This window comes from Sceloporus occidentalis, unplaced genomic scaffold (genome assembly GCF_023333645.1).
Source record: "Sceloporus occidentalis isolate IW3139 unplaced genomic scaffold, rSceOcc1.0.p SCAF_3, whole genome shotgun sequence".
Lineage (NCBI taxonomy): Eukaryota > Metazoa > Chordata > Lepidosauria > Squamata > Phrynosomatidae > Sceloporus > Sceloporus occidentalis.
The window spans coordinates 170,052,032-170,067,992 of NW_028316983.1; positions in this window are offsets into that span (position 1 = coordinate 170,052,032).

Consider the following 15,961-nt stretch of genomic DNA (forward strand, 5'->3'; position numbering starts at 1 on the left):
AGAAGTCTTTTGGACTAAAATCTAGGGTGCATCCCCCATGCTACTGCTACTGGAACCATGGGACATAATCATCTAATAGTTTGAACCCATATAAGGTAATTTCTTATGTTCCTCAGAGACAGTTTTCGCTCAGGCAGTGGTCTTCCTTTTTGTTAATAGTGATAAATATCAAACCTCTGCCCTGGTTTGCCTGTTTCTAAGGCACATCTTCCTTTTGAACATAATGGCTTGCAGAGCACTGAAAATCAGGCTGGAGTCTTTAGTTCTTCTCTATTTCATAGAATCCCCATATTGTCAATATGACATCAGCGTAAGGCAGAACACTGTGTGAATTGTAAACTATAGCTAAGTGAACAACTACATATAACATATTGTTAGGAAGATAGATTTCAGTGTTATTAATGTTTATGCTCATCTAGTTATGCTCAACCACCGTCTTGTTCTGCCTATGAAAAGCTAAACACTGACTACTATTTAGCCAGCACAAAAGTAGTGTGTTCTTCAAGGAATAAAAAATAAAAAATAAATAGGTGAGCAATAGACTTCCACCAAGAAAAGACTGCTAACTGCTCCTCTGATGCAAGTCCAAAAGAATAAACTAATGCAATCAGATGAAAAGTAAATAATAATAATAATAATAATAATAATAATAATAATAGTTGTTGTTGTTGTTGTTTTAGGATTTCCCCTGCCTTTTCCAGAGAATGTCACCATGAAAGGCTTTGTAGCTTTCTTAGATCACATCATATTGACTTCTGGTCTAATTACTAGAAGTTCTCCTTAGGGCACAGACCCTTATAAGAGCAAGACAGTACAGACTGACATTGCTGAATCTTCCAGCTGGTTTTACAGCATTGAAAGGATACAGGGGAATAAAATCACTTGTTTAAGCACAAGATATTGTCAAGGCAAAGCAGAATGGGAAAGGACCAGCTTCTTCTTGCTTCTTCCCCCAGGCCCCCTCCAAATCTGATATCACACAAGATGAATCAACATGCAGAAGAGGAATGTTAGAACTAAATTCCCCAAATGAGTATTTTTCATCTTTTTGAAAGGTCTGTTTTTGAGTTTGCAGGGTGTTGTTGTTTTTTTCACATGCCCACATTCAGCAAAAGCAGAACACCCATGGGAGCAAAAATCAGAAACAGCTTGAATTGAGCAAGATGGGGAAATAAGCTAAAATTTACTCCTAAACATTCTAGTGCCAGGAGCTGTGGGCATCTGCACTCGCTCTCACTCTCGTTCTCTATGTCTGCTTTAATCACAGTTTACAACTCGCTGTCATCCACACTAGTCAAAGGAAGAGCTGAACTTTGGGAGTTTCAGAGCTGGGAAATATCACTGATGGGAGACAAGTGAGGTGGTGGGAAGGAGGAGGAATCACAGCTTGAGGAAGAATGTATGTCTGGAACTGCATGGAAATGTCTCTCATATGCACTGAGTTGGTTGACTTGCTGAACTGGTGCAGGGAGAAAGAGTAAGAAAGGAGCGACACATACACCATCCCAAGCACCATTGCTGACTATTATTAATGAACTGTGATTGGAGAAGACATGATTAATTCCACAATGAACAGATTTTTGTTGTTCATTAAAAGTTTGAAAATGTTCTGCTTAGAAACCAACAAGTTGTATCCAAGTAACTGTCAGTTGTCCTTATCAGGATTGCCTCTCAAATCTTGATCCGCTGCCCAAAGTCCATTGGGTGACCTTGATCTCAGTGACTTGTACTGGTACAATAATATCTGTAAACAATGCATTAAATTGTCTTTAATATGCTGGCATGATCTCATTTGCCAGACTGCTTCCAGTCCACTGATTTATTTTATATATTTATTTAGCCATGTTTCCTACAGTGTATTCTTTTTAAAGTTTTAACCTCTATAATGTAAGGCAGTAATTCCCAAGCTTTGATCCTTTGATCATTTCCCAGAAGCCCTAGCCACCTTGGCCAATAGTCAAGAATTCTGGGGGAGGAAGTCCAAAACATCTGGAGTACCAAAGTTTGGGAACCACTGAAGGGCTTTCTCCACAGTCCTATCCCCACTTACCTTAGATCAAACCCCATTAAATTCAAAGGGCCTTATGACAAAGTAGACACATATCTTATTGTGTTGCAAATATTAAGTTTTCCACTATTGTTTGTCTTTAGTTTTCATCAAGCAAACTGGTAAAAGCCAAAGCTGGGGGGAGGGCAAAAGAATCTGAAGAAATAGTGGAGAATGTTGTTCCAACACTCCCATCTTTCACTACACATACTTTAAACACTGTTTACTGCATATTATGTCTTAATGGTACCTTTAATGTAAGCCAGCACTCAAAGTACTGTACAAAGTATTTAATTACATACACGAGAATACAGTTGTATACAATTATATAGAAGGAAGGGGGTGTAATGTTTAACCGGTAAACCAAGCAGCCATTATATTTTTGTGTTTCTTCATTCAGCCTCCAAATTAACATTGTCTTATGTACAAGCTTTATTTACGAAAGCTGAGTTGCCATTTCGGTGCACTAGAATGTGGTTCTAAATCAAACCAATTTGCTCAACAGAAAGAGTCTCTGCTAGTGTGACGTCCTTCCCCTGTATATTCGACATTACTGTGGTGCTGAAGTTTTTCGCATTTTGACTTTTGTGCTGAAATTTGCATGCTAATAAGGATGAAAATTACACAAAAACTTGCAAGTGTTTCAAGCCCTAGCCATAAATCAGAAAGAAACATGTAAGCACTCTTAGTTTAAAGGCTGCGGGGAACTGTGCCATCCCATATCTAACCACAAGACACAACTCAGCAATACTGCCAAGCCTTGGAGCATTGCAAACGGTGACTGGCTGGGTTTGGGGAAGCTGCCTAATTAGAACAAATTAAATCAGGGGTAGGCAACCTTTTTGAGCCAGGGGCCGGGTTGCTGTCCCTCAGACAACTGGGGGGGCCGAAGCCAAAAAATAAACAATCAAATAATTTTTTAAAAAATTAAATAAATAAATAAACTGGGATGATGTAGGACAAAATTTTCAAATGGAGGACACTTTTTAAAAAAATGGAGGACATGTGAAAAAATTTGCTGATTTTTTAAAAAAATGTTAATATAAATGCATGTTTCTGAGGCTTCTATAGACAATTGCCCCCCTTGCCTGCCTCCTCCTGATAGGCCAAAGGCTCCAGTGGCAATTGGCAGCAGGACCAAAGGCTCCAGTGGCAATTGGCAGCAGGACCGGGCGGGGGCCGGTCCCAAGGCCTTGCCGGGCCGCATCCGGCCCGCGGGCTGCAGGTTGCCTACCCCTGAATTAAATCATAGGTAGGGACTAATAGTCTCTCTCTCTTTCTTTTGCTCTTGGGAGAGAGATGTTATGGAACTACAACTTCCAATAGCCTAACCAGCATAGCTACTGGAGAAAAATGAGGAGAGATGTAGTACAGCAATATCTGGAGGCCACATAGTTCCCACCTCTGCTTTATATACTCTTATACCATGAAGGCATGAGATCCCATCTGATCTTGGAAAATAAGTAGGATCAGGCCTGGATAGTACTTGAATGGGAAAACATCAAGGAATATAAGGTGCTGTGGGTTACATTTCAGAGGAAGGAAATGGCAAAACCATCTCTGAGTAGTCCATGCCTAAGAAAATCCTATGAAATTCATGGTCTAGCTGTAAGTTATCAGTGACTTACACACAACCATGTAACTTAGTAGTTGGGACTAGGGTGAGCTTTTATTCATTATGTGATCTAGGAGAGGACTTGCTGATAGTATATAAAGAATTCTACAGAAATGTTTGGTCATTCATATCACAGAATTTCCTCAAGATAATCAGATTACTTCAGTGTTAACACAGCTTCTTTCTTCCTAAAACATGGCAACTTTTTTGAACCATGATCTAATTTCAGTGGATTATATATAGCTTAGGCCCAAGCTAAGAGATTCTCAGGACAGGCCCTTCTCTCAGCCTCAACAGCCCCCTCCAAAGCATTTCTTGTAGGGATGCTGACAGGCTTTGAGAATTGAATCTTTTTAAAGAAATGTTTTTAATAGGCTGCTGGACTGCTTCTGAACTGCTTTTATTGTGTTTTGACTACCATAATGTGCTCTACATGGGGCTGTGTTTGAACTGCATTTAGAAGCTACACCTACTACAATTGGCAGGCTTTTCACATGTGTGATTTAGAGATAGATGTTTCAAGAACTATACTGGCTTCCAGTTTGTTTCCAAGCTCTATCCAATGTGATGGTTTTGACCTAGAAAGAAATTAGAGATCTTCAGCAGAGACCCGTTTGCATTTACCACTTGTGACTAGTATGGTGAGTTTGCATGAAATGGCTTTTTTTTTTTTTTTTGGGGGGGGGGGGAAGTCAGGCCATCCCTTTTTAATTTCTGAGGGGCAGCTAAGACTGTGGCCAGAATCCTGCATCATGTAGAGGTTGCATAAACTCTCCACAGGCAGAACAATGCAAGTCTCCTGGATGCATCCCATACCCCAGCTCACCTTCTTCATCCCACCCTGCTGTCCCAGTTTGGCAGGGACTGTGTCATGCAATCCTCTCTCATTCTATTTTTTTTCCAGCTGCTTTTAAAATATTCCACTTTCTCTCTCCTTCTCACACTTTTTGCCTTTGTACTTACTTTCAATGCTAAAAACTGAAAACACTGTAAGCCTCTCCTGGATTGTGTGTTCTTTCCCACAAATAATGTTTGCTATCTTGACCACACTTTAATGTTGTTCAGCCATTTATGTCCCAGTTTTTATCAGTGAAATGTCAGAAGGTACGCTTTTCAGACCTGTAGCTTCCTCTAACACAACTATTTCTGTGGGTTAATGCAGGTGATCAGCAGTGATATGGGCAGACACTTTCCTTTCACTACAGATAATATAACTGGCAGCATGGCAAAATGGTTTGAGTGTTTGACTGCAACCTTGGAGACTAGGTTCAGTTCCCAACTTAGCCCTGAAATCCACTGGCTGAGTTTGGGTGAGTGACACTCTCTGTTTTATTTTTTATTTTTTTATCCATTGTACATCACCTCGAGGGCTCTGGTGATCAGTGATTGTTAATACCTTTAAATAAATACACAAAACATTTTATTGTAAATTCCAATTGTTAAAATATTACTGACTGATTAAAATCATTTTGATATTATCCTTTTGTAGGTTTTAACCACACTGTATTTGGTTTTAAATTGTAAGCAGCTCTGAGCTCTGCTTTGGGCGCAACGGCCAGGATATAAATAAATTTAAAAACAACAATAGGAATGTACAATTCAGTGTAACTATTAGAAATTTTATGCACTTTGTTTTATCCTCCCAAAATAATGAAAGTGAAAAGAAAAAGAAAGTGGCTGAAATCCTGCATCTTGGTGATGCCATGCAGAACTCCACCAGGCATAACAAAATGTCCTCTTCCCTCTTGAGACTCTTAGCTAGTGACAGTTATCTCCTGATGCTGAAGCACCCACACATACAGCACACACACATATAATACAACACACCACAGACATTTTATGGTAAGGAGATAATGGGGTTATCCAGGCAGCTGCTGACTGTAGGGACAGGATGGCCTCAATTTATTTATTTACTTATTTTCTCAACTTTCACTCAACACAGGACCCAGCATGGCTGATAATATCATGCCTTTGTCATCTTGCAGCCGGCTGCTGAAGCACAGCCAGTCACTCTCTGGCCATCCCCATTATCCCCTTGCCACTGCTTCAAGAACAGTAAAGTAAGACCTCAGGACACCATTGAGGATAGCAGAGATTAATTGTTCTATCCACACTGATCACAAAATAGAGACACAGGTATAAACTTCCTTTTCCAGTAGGCTCAGGCAAATGCAAACTGCTGCAGCCATAGCTAGCTTGTGTGTTAGTGGGTATTATGGCCAAGCAGGGAATAAAACTCTGGTCTCCAGAGTTACAGTCCAATATTCAAACTGCTACACCATGCTGGCTCTCCTCCTATACTCATATAAATGAACGTAAGTGTTGTTGAACACTCTGACCCTGAGTTGATCTGCCAAAGGTTGCATCATAAGTGCCCCTGTGTTTCCCCTCCTGAGAAAGTTGATTGCCAGTCAGTTGCATTTGTTTGGTGAAAGGGGCACACAAGACAACAAACATAACAATTTATTGGTTGTAGCATGCCACTGTTTTTTGTTTTACATCTTTTAAAAACTTCTCCTTTTCAGTTTCAGCAGGCATTTTGTTGGTAATTCCAATTCATCAGGTCCATGATTTTACACATGTACTAGAAAGATAAAGCAGTTCACCAAAGGTCAACCAAGGATGCTCTGACAGTGAGAGTACATAGCTGACAGACAGCCTGTATTGTGCAGCAGAAAAATAGACCCTCCTTGCCAAGATTTTTGAAATGGAGCTTCCAAACTCTGATGGCAGCCCTCATGCTACAGAAAAGTTGGCTAGCAGGCCCACAACTTCATTTATCTGAATGGCCTGGGGTAGCTGCAAAATTGTGCAGCAATCTGTTTGAATAAATGGACTTGCTGTTTCCATCAGGTTACATTGACCTGGAAAGCTATTTTGAAGTTGAATAATACCATTTGAAAAACTGACACTAGGGACAGACGATAGCTTTTTGGAAAGCTGAGAGTGATTATTATTATTATTATTATTATTATTAACCTTTATTTATGAAGCGCTGTAAATTTACACAGCGCTGTACATGCAATTTTTTTAGTTAGACGGTTCCCTGCCCTCAGGCTTACAATCTAAAAAGACATGACACAGAAGGAGAAGGGAGTGGTGACAGGAAAGGGTAAGAGGTCCAGCAGTTCCTCTCAACCTCCGAGGCCTGGACCAAGGCAGATGGACAGGAGGGAGGGCTTGGCTTCAAAATGGAAGGTTAATCATTATCCAGGGAAAATACGTACTAACAAGTAGGATAATACATATACAGTACATAGCAATACAGGAAATGGATCAATAAACAGTCAACAACAGAACATCAGATAGTAAGCGACAATTATGCGATGTCTGGGAAGGCTTCTCTGAACAGGATGGTTTTCAACTCTGTTTTGAAGCTGGTTAAAGAAGTGATGACTCTTGCTTGTGGAGGAAGAAGGTTCCAGGAGTGAGGGGCAGCAAGTGAAAAGGGGCGAATCCAGGATGGGGCAGAGGAAATCCTGGGCTGAGACAGGAACCCTTGACTACCAGAACGGAGGGCCCGAGTGGGAAGGTGAGGAGAAAGAAGGTCTGATAAGTAAGGAGGGGCCAGTCCATGGAGGGCTTTGAATGTCGACAGCAGGAGCTTATACTGAATGCGGAAAGGGAGAGGGAGCCAGTGAAGGGATGCCAACACAGGAGAGATGTGGTCAGAGCGGTGGGTGGAAGTGATAATGCGTGCAGCTGAATGCTGGGCAGAGATTAAAGGACGGAGGTGAGAAAGAGGAAGTCCAGCCAGGAGGACATTACAGTAATCAAGTCGTGAGATCACTAGGGCATGGACCAGGATCTTGGCAGAAGAGGCGGAGAGATAAGGTCGGATTTTGGCAATATTGTACAAAAAGAATCTACAAGCCTTGGCTGTGGTCTGGATCTGAGGGATACACGACAGAGAAGAGTCAAAGATAAAGCCAAGACTGCGGGCTTGCTGGACTGGTTGAATGGAAATGTTGTCCACAGAGACAGAAAAGGAGTGTTGAAGGTTGGGCTTAGGAGGAAAGACAAGAAGCTCCGTCTTGGACATGTTGAGCTTCAAACGCCGATGGCGCATCCACTGTGAGACAGCTGTAAGGCAAGACGAGACTTGCTGTTCAAGCCTTGGAGAAAGGTCAGGGGCAGAAAGATACAGCTGGGTGTCATCGGCATACAGATGGTAGGAAAAGCCAAAAGAGCTGATGAGTTTTCCTAAGGACAGTGTGTAGAGAGAAAACAGAAGGAGTCCCAGAACAGAGCCCTGGGGAACTCCAACAGATAAGGGAACAGGAGAAGAAGTCTGACCCCCTGCAACTACTGCAAAAGATCTGCCAGACAAGTAAGATCTAAACCAGTCGAGAACAGAGTCTGAGAACCCAAGGTCAGAGAGTATGTCAATTAGGAGACAGTGATCAACAGTGTCGAAGGCTGCAGACAAATCGAGAAGAATGAGAACAGAGTAAAGGCCATTAGCCTTGGCCTGTAAAAGGTCATTCGAGATCTTTGTGAGAGCTGTCTCTGTGGAATGCCTTGGGCGGAAACCAGACTGATAGGGATCAAGGATGGAGTTGGTTTCGAGAAACTTGAGACAGCGCGAATAAACAACCCGTTCCAAAACCTTAGAAAGAAAGGGGAGAAGAGAAATCGGACGATAGCTAGACAAAGAGGAGGGGTCAAGAGAAGGTTTTTTCAGAATTGGGGAAATGAGAGCATGTTTGAAGTCCGAAGGGAAGGAGCCTGTAGAGAAAGAGAGATTGAAGATATGGAGAAGCGAGGGCAGAAAGGAGGGAGCTATAGAGATTAGAAGACGAGTAGGAATAGGATCAAGAGGACAGGTAGCAGGTTTGGAAAAGTTCAGAATTGTAGAGAGTTCATCCAAGGAGGCAGGGGGAAAGACAGAAAATTTGTTAGGCGAAGGCGATAGAAGATTAGATTTGTTAGGCGAAGGCGATAGAAGATTAAGAGCAGAAGAAGAATCAGGAGGGACTATCTCAGAGCGAATAGTGGTAATCTTAGAGATGAAATAGTTAGCAAAGTCATTAGGAGAGAAAGATGAAGAGACAGGAGGAGAGGGAGGTTTAAGCAAAGAGTTGAAGGTGGAGAACAAACGCTGCGGGCACCTCTCATTGGCAGAGATCAATGATTTGTAATAATTCTGTTTAGCCATAGATAGGGCGCGTGAGAAGGACGAAAGAACAAATTTGAAATGGATAAAATCAGCCCACTCTTTGGACTTTCTCCAAAGACGTTCGGCCGCTCTAGAGCAGGACCGAAGAAAGGCTTTCCCCCCAGAGTTTACATGCTCGTTTATTTTCTTCCAGTGTCAACTCTGATCAAGAAGATGGTTTAGGTGTCTGATGTGCTGCAAATAATAATAATAATAATAATAATAATAATAATAATAAATTATAAGTTCCATTTGGCTGGAGACCAAATTACAATGAGTGTACAGTTTTGTAAAGTTATTTTTTTGGACTACAGTTCCAAGAACCCCTCAGCCAGCCTGGAAATAATGGTTGGGAGGTTCTGAGGATTGAGTTCAAAAATACCTTCTCTCATCTCTGGATAACTGTACCACATTCAGCAGTAGAAAGAAAGAAAGAAAGAAAGAAAGAAAGAAAGAAAGAAAGAAAGAAAAGCTATTACCTGCTTTTGAACTTCAAAAAATTCAGTTATGATAATGTCCCTAAAGGCAAATTCCAAATAGTTCAAGTAAATCAGCAGTAGGGTTAGCAAAGTAAAACAGGTACATGAGAGACAACCTGGGAGCCTATCGCATTCACTTTCCCCCCGTTCCATTCCAGTTTCTAAAGCATACAGGTCGTGAAACAAGATGAGGGTTGATGCTACCACATTGAGTTTTCTCGTTGCTATGTTAACATACTGGGAATGATTGCTATTGCATGGCGCTACTTGTCAACATGACATGTTATCATTTTTTGACCTGGCTGTGAATCGATATTACCGCACAGCCAGGTCTGCTCCCAAGCTCGTTCTTCCCCATGTCTCTGCACATGCATACCTCTAAAAGAGGATTTGGCAAAAGTACAATGGAATTCCCTAATGGTAGAACACTAAAAATGTCAACAGAACTTATATTTCATTATTATCATAGGATAACATTATCTATAACATTCTTACACACTTACCTTTGTTCCACTGTCGAACAGCTCTTACTGTCAGGACTTTCCTCCTAATGTTGAGGTGGAATCTCTTTTCCTGTAGCTTTCATTCATTGTTCCGTGTCCTGTTCTCTGCAGCAGCAGAAAACAAGCTTGTTCCCTCCTTAATATGATATCCCTTCAAATATTTAAACAGGGCTATTATATCACATCTTAACCTTCTCTTCTTTAGGCTAAACATCCCCAGCTCCCTAAGTCGTTCCTCATAGGGCATGGATTCCAGACCCTTCACCATTTTAGTCCCTTTGGACATGCTCCAGTTTCTCCACATCCTTTTTAAATTGTGGTTCCCAGAACTGGACACAATATTCCATGTGGGGCCTGACCAGAGAAGAATATAGTGGCACTATTACTTCCCTTGATCTAGACACTATACTTTTATGGATGCAGCCTAAAATTGCATTGGCCTTTTTAGCTGCCGCATCGCACTGTTGACTCATGTTCAACTTGTGGACATTGGAGCAAGATGACACAAACGGAACTGAAAGAGCCCTGGAGGAGAACATTATGGAAATAAGGTTTGCGATAAAATCCTTTCCATTCTGTCCTCGTTCAAACCACAGAACGTTTCATGATAAGCTAACCTTCCTCAAATAGCACAGTTGGGCTCCAGGATTTCAGGAGGAAGAGAATGATTTCTTACCTTCCAACATTTCCACAGATAAAAAAAAAAGGATATGTGTGGCCAAGTAATATCAGAATGCAATCAAGGTGGCAAAATTATCTATGGAGTTTATCAGACAGGAGGAATTAGAAGTATAAATGGTGATAAACCCACCATAATTCCACCATTGCTCTAATGGTTTTCATACAACATCATGTTCAAAGCGCTATTATCCCAGGAATATCCTGTGATAATTGCACAATTACGTTAATGGTTTTCACACAACATCAAGATTAAATGTGATTAAAGTGCCATTATCCCATGAATAACCAGGCAATAAACAGCAGCAAATCATTCATGGGATTTTCCCATGGATGATTTTTAGCTGTTTATTGCTTGGATATTCATGGGATAATGGCTTTTGTGTAATCACATTTTAATCACATTTAATCTCAGTTGTGCAATTTTGAGGGGTTAATCACTGTTTAAACTACCAATTCCCCCCATGTGATAAACTCCTAAGAGAAAGAACAGACAAGCTAAGAGAAGGTGGAGCAGTCTGCTTTTGCCTGAACTCAGTGGAAAGGACAAGATTCCACCATTTGGTCTCTTCTTTTCCTTGTTGAGTTAACTGAGTACAAACTACTTTTCCAGTTTGAACTCAGATTGCAGTAACTGAAGTAAGATGAGGGCAAAGGAGAGGAAGAAAGAAAAACTGTTACATTTTAGGGGATCTAAAAAAAGTAGGATGAAAAGGGATCAATCAGAAGTGTTCCTACAGTTGGAAGATATGGGAGCAGACTTCTCTAGGTGTGTGGATAGGATTGTCAGGTATAAGAAGGGAAAGGTTCCTATTACTTTAATGGGTGTGCAGAAGCAGGGATTGCTGCAAGCGTTACTTGTGTGACAAGCCATGTTGCCACTAAGCAGATCTAAGGGAAGTTGCAGGAGAAGTCAAGGAAGCCCATGAGCTCCTTTATACCCAATAAAAAGGAACGAGAGAGGGACAATAACTTTAATGCCTCCTTCTGTCCTCATAAACATTTTCACCTCTGGTGGGGAGAGCAAGTTCCTCCAAGCAGTGTCTGTTGGCAGACACTTAATCCTTCACTAGAGACATTTATTTTTGGCAGCAGTAACAAACCGTTCAGACTGAAATTGGAGGTGCGGTGTGTGTTATTATTTGTACTAACTCTACAGCTCAACTTTAATAGCAAGAAAATAATTTATGACCCTGACAGATTACCTGTGCCCAAACTATTTCAAAACCCTCTTTTCTCTGAGAGGAGATGCCATGTTCTGTTCTGTGACTACCCTGAAAGGTAATTTGAAAGGTAGGAGAACAAGAACTTGTTCTGAACCAAGAAGATCTTAGAATATGTCAGTATCTTAGGAGGTTTTCTGGAAGCTGTTCTCAAAAAAAAAGTGGCTTTTGCAAACTGTGCAAATTGCCCATAAAAATGACCTTTGCCCTGAGACATATTTTCAAAAAACTTCAGGATTCCATATGAGACTGTAGTTTGCTTTCTTTTCATACCCTCCACTGTCATGATTTCACAGAGACAGTCCCAATTAATCTTCTTTCATATGCCTTTTTCAACTGGCAGTTCCCCTTTCCTCTGCTTTCTACCTTTGCCTTCTGTGTACTTCTTTTGGTGCAAACCAAAGTGCAAAAGTAATGTGTATTCAATCAATTCAGGGGGAGAGACAGGGGAGATGAGTTCTTGCCCTTTTCAGTATGCTCTGGCAAAGGTAAACTGCTGCAGCCTCCCCTTGTTTGTGTCCTCTTCTTCATCAACTTTTGCCACCTTAACACTCTGATGTTGCTGGGACGCACATATCTCAGTTTTCATCTGTAAATGTTGGATGATGTGCCTCTTCCTCTCAATCTGCATTTTCCATGGAACAAAAAGGTGACAGCAGACATTTTCACTGCAAAGCTGCATGTCCAGGTCCCCCTCCCCCATTTCTCTGCTGAACCACTGCTAGACAGAGCATGCCCCTGACTGACTCTGTGGCCATGGGAAAACCTAGCTGACATTTGTCAGAGAGAATCCCCGCCACCCATATGCACAGCCCATGATACCAGCCAAATTTGTGAAGGGGGCTACCAGGGTTTTGCAACTCACTCACCACAGAAGGGCAATGTGAACGTAACTGCTGATATACCATACTCTCAGAATACAATATAAATATAAATAAATATAAATAAAATATATATATATATATATATATATATATATATACACACACACACACACACACACACACACATACACACACACATACTATAAGTAAGAATATTCAGGAATTGTACTTTTAAAAAAAGTCATCTGTAAAATAAAGCCGCTTATTCAGCCTTTCTGAACAAGCCACATAAACATAATGCAAATTACATGTATTTTCTCCATGTGTTTAAACACAAACCAAGAAAAACTGGGGGAAGGGATGCATTTAACAAATGAGCTCAGAAATTGAAGTCTTACTGCCATCTAGTGAGAGACTGATTGCTGGGACATTAATTCTTCATGCATGTCAGGAAATCAAAGCCAGAGCAGGCTGGAAGAAATTATTCAGCTTCAGAATACCACAAAGCAGCTACCATTTTTCAGAGGTATCCTTCATGCTGGCATTGTTATTTACCAATCAGTGCTTTCTCTCCTTTCCCAGAAACCTCTGCCTTTACTATTGCCAAGTACCTAGTCTTGCCTGTATGTCTGTCTGACTGTCTTTGACTCTGCTGCAGATCAAGGATGCAAATTACATGTATTTTTTCCATTTAAACAGACAGTTGCCCTTTTCTGCAAAAGTGTGTCAGCCCAGGCTGCTGTATCGCTATATATGAAGCAAGGATGCTCATAGAGCCCTTTTTTAAAAAAGCAAAATAAATGGGCAATGCTACTGAGTTCTCATTTCCAGGATGAAGAAGTTCATATGTATGGAAAACAATACCAACAACCACCTTTCAGAACTGAATGGAAAAATAAGAAATCTGTGAGATGAGTGCCAATTGGAGCATTGTAATTCTCTTAAGGAATGGAGAATGTCAGCAGCTGAAAACAAATAGCCTTGGTGAGATACAGAGGTCCTTACACTCAAAACTCAAAAGTGCCAGGGACACCTGTATAGCTATTACCAGAACCAAGTTGCATTGGTTTTCTGCCTTGGAGCCACTCACCCCTTGGATCATTGGCTGAAGGAGAACAAACTTAGACTGGTAAATGCTTACTTGAAAAATAATGGAGATATTCAAGTAGTAGGTGTGAGATATCTTCATTGGTATTCCAGGAAAACATTTGCCTGTATCTTAGCTATTCCTTCTGCAAGGATTCTTCTCAAAATCAATATTTGTAGTTTTTTTCTTGCTTCCTAGGAATACATATGAAAATCTATATCACAATACACAATGACTGGAGAAAGCAGGAAACTGAAAATAATTAATAAAAGGATCAAGCACAAATGCTGCCTGCTTGCTATTAAACTGTTGTACCCTACCAATTTCAGTGATCTTTTATATTTAGCCCTAAAACAATTTTGTACTGAGCAGTGCGGAAGTGAGAGGTGTGAGAGTTATTTATTACCATGGGTGAAGTGCTTGTTGGATTTATCAAGCCTCAATTGTCATCTTATGGAATATGGAAATCTTTTTTTCATAAGAATACAAGGAAAAATCATCTCCATGGCTCATCAAACCTTTCTTAAGAAGACTATTTCTGCCTCAGAGTGATTGAAAAGTGTTGATGTCCTGCACATGTCTGCTGGTTTGACACTTTTTGACATTTCTAAACAACTTCTGCCACACACACACTACTGCTTTTAAAAATCTTATTTAATCTTGCAGGATGGAAGCCAATCAGAGAAAGAGAGAACCAGTCTTGGCCTGTCAGCCAGCTGGAAATGTCAGCACAGTAGACATGATGCATGTACCTGCTAGAAAGAGGGATGAGATGAGAAAGGGAGAAAGACACAAATACACACAAATATACCTCCAACAAAAAGAAAGGCAAAGAAAAGAAAGCCAAAAACTATAACATGTTAAGGCTATCTCTTCCACAGACAAATTCACCTTGTCACCCGGGAGCATTATGTAATGTCTGCTGAAAAGGAGGTTCTTAAAAGAACTTAAAAGTAACTGGTGTGGCAATGGTTTCCATTGCAAAGCGAACTGTTGGTCCTGGTGATTTTCTTAATATATATAAAATAGCTTTTTTAAAAGGTTAGTTAAATGGGTTTACACAGGGGCCAAACTAATGAGGTGATAAAAATGTATATTCATTTAACCTGTCTGGTTCTTAACCTTAAAATAAAACAGCTGTTTCAGAGGAATGCTGTCAACTTTGGGAATGTGCTGAGAGGGATGTTTAAACATTTTCCTAATGTCACAATCTTGTTGAGGACCTTCCTCTCCAGGTTTTATTTCCTCTAGGAAATAAAGGTGCCACTAGTGTGCAAAGTGAACATGTGTAGCCACTATCTGGTCGCACTTCTGAAGTGCCACTGAGGCGTCCCCTCACCTCTCCTGTCAATGAAGCGTTCGCAGAGCAGCCATTTCTTTAATAACATAAGTTCCCATTATTAAAGAAATGGCTGCTCTGTGAATGCTTCATTGAAGGGAGAGGCAAGGGGATGTGCTTCAGTGATACTTTGGAAGCACGACCAGCTACCACACTTCCGCGCTTCTGAAGCATTTAGCCAATGGTTTCAGCATGGTAAGCCTCTGTGTGAAAACCCCCCTAGAGTACTGAACTGAATTTGGGTTGAGAGGAGTTGTTCTCTAGTAAAATTAATGGAGTGCAAAACTGATTTTAGTGTGTTATGTGGATGTACACTTCTGAGCAACAGACATCTGCATGAGTTCAAGGGCAGTATTGTGTTTACTATAGCTAAGTCACCTGCCATTTAGCTGAGCTTATGGTATTGGAAATTAAGTCCTGTAAATAATGAAGGCCTGGTACACACGGAAGCAGCATGCTGGAGCCAATTCTAGGGTTCGGGAACGTGCAGCAACCACACTCTCCTGAACCCTAGCACGTCACAGCAGCCCCATCTTTACACAGTGCCATCCATACGACACGTGCATTGATGATGTCATGCACGCATTATGTCCAAATGGGGCGGCACACACATGACATCACCATGATGCCCCAGGGCACTAATGGTGCCTTGGCAGCATCACCAGAAGGAGCTGCATTTCACAGCTCCTTTTGGGTAGGGATCGTTGCTGTGCCGCAGCAATGATCTGGAGCAGAAAGGGGTGGAATCTCGCCACCCGTTCCTGACCATCTGTACCAGGCCTAAGTCCTTATGATTCAGACATTTTTAACTGGCCAGGTTTCTGAGTCCATCTCATCCTATTAGGTGCTGGATGAACTAATGGAGAAGGCGAATGAATCACACATGCTTAAAGGTCTATCTATGATAGTTTTAAACATTAATGTTTGGTTTGGTTTTTTCCTTCCTTCCTCTCCCTGCAAGGCTTCCCTGGGGTTAGCTTTGGGGGCAGAGGTTGGAGCCCCGTCAGC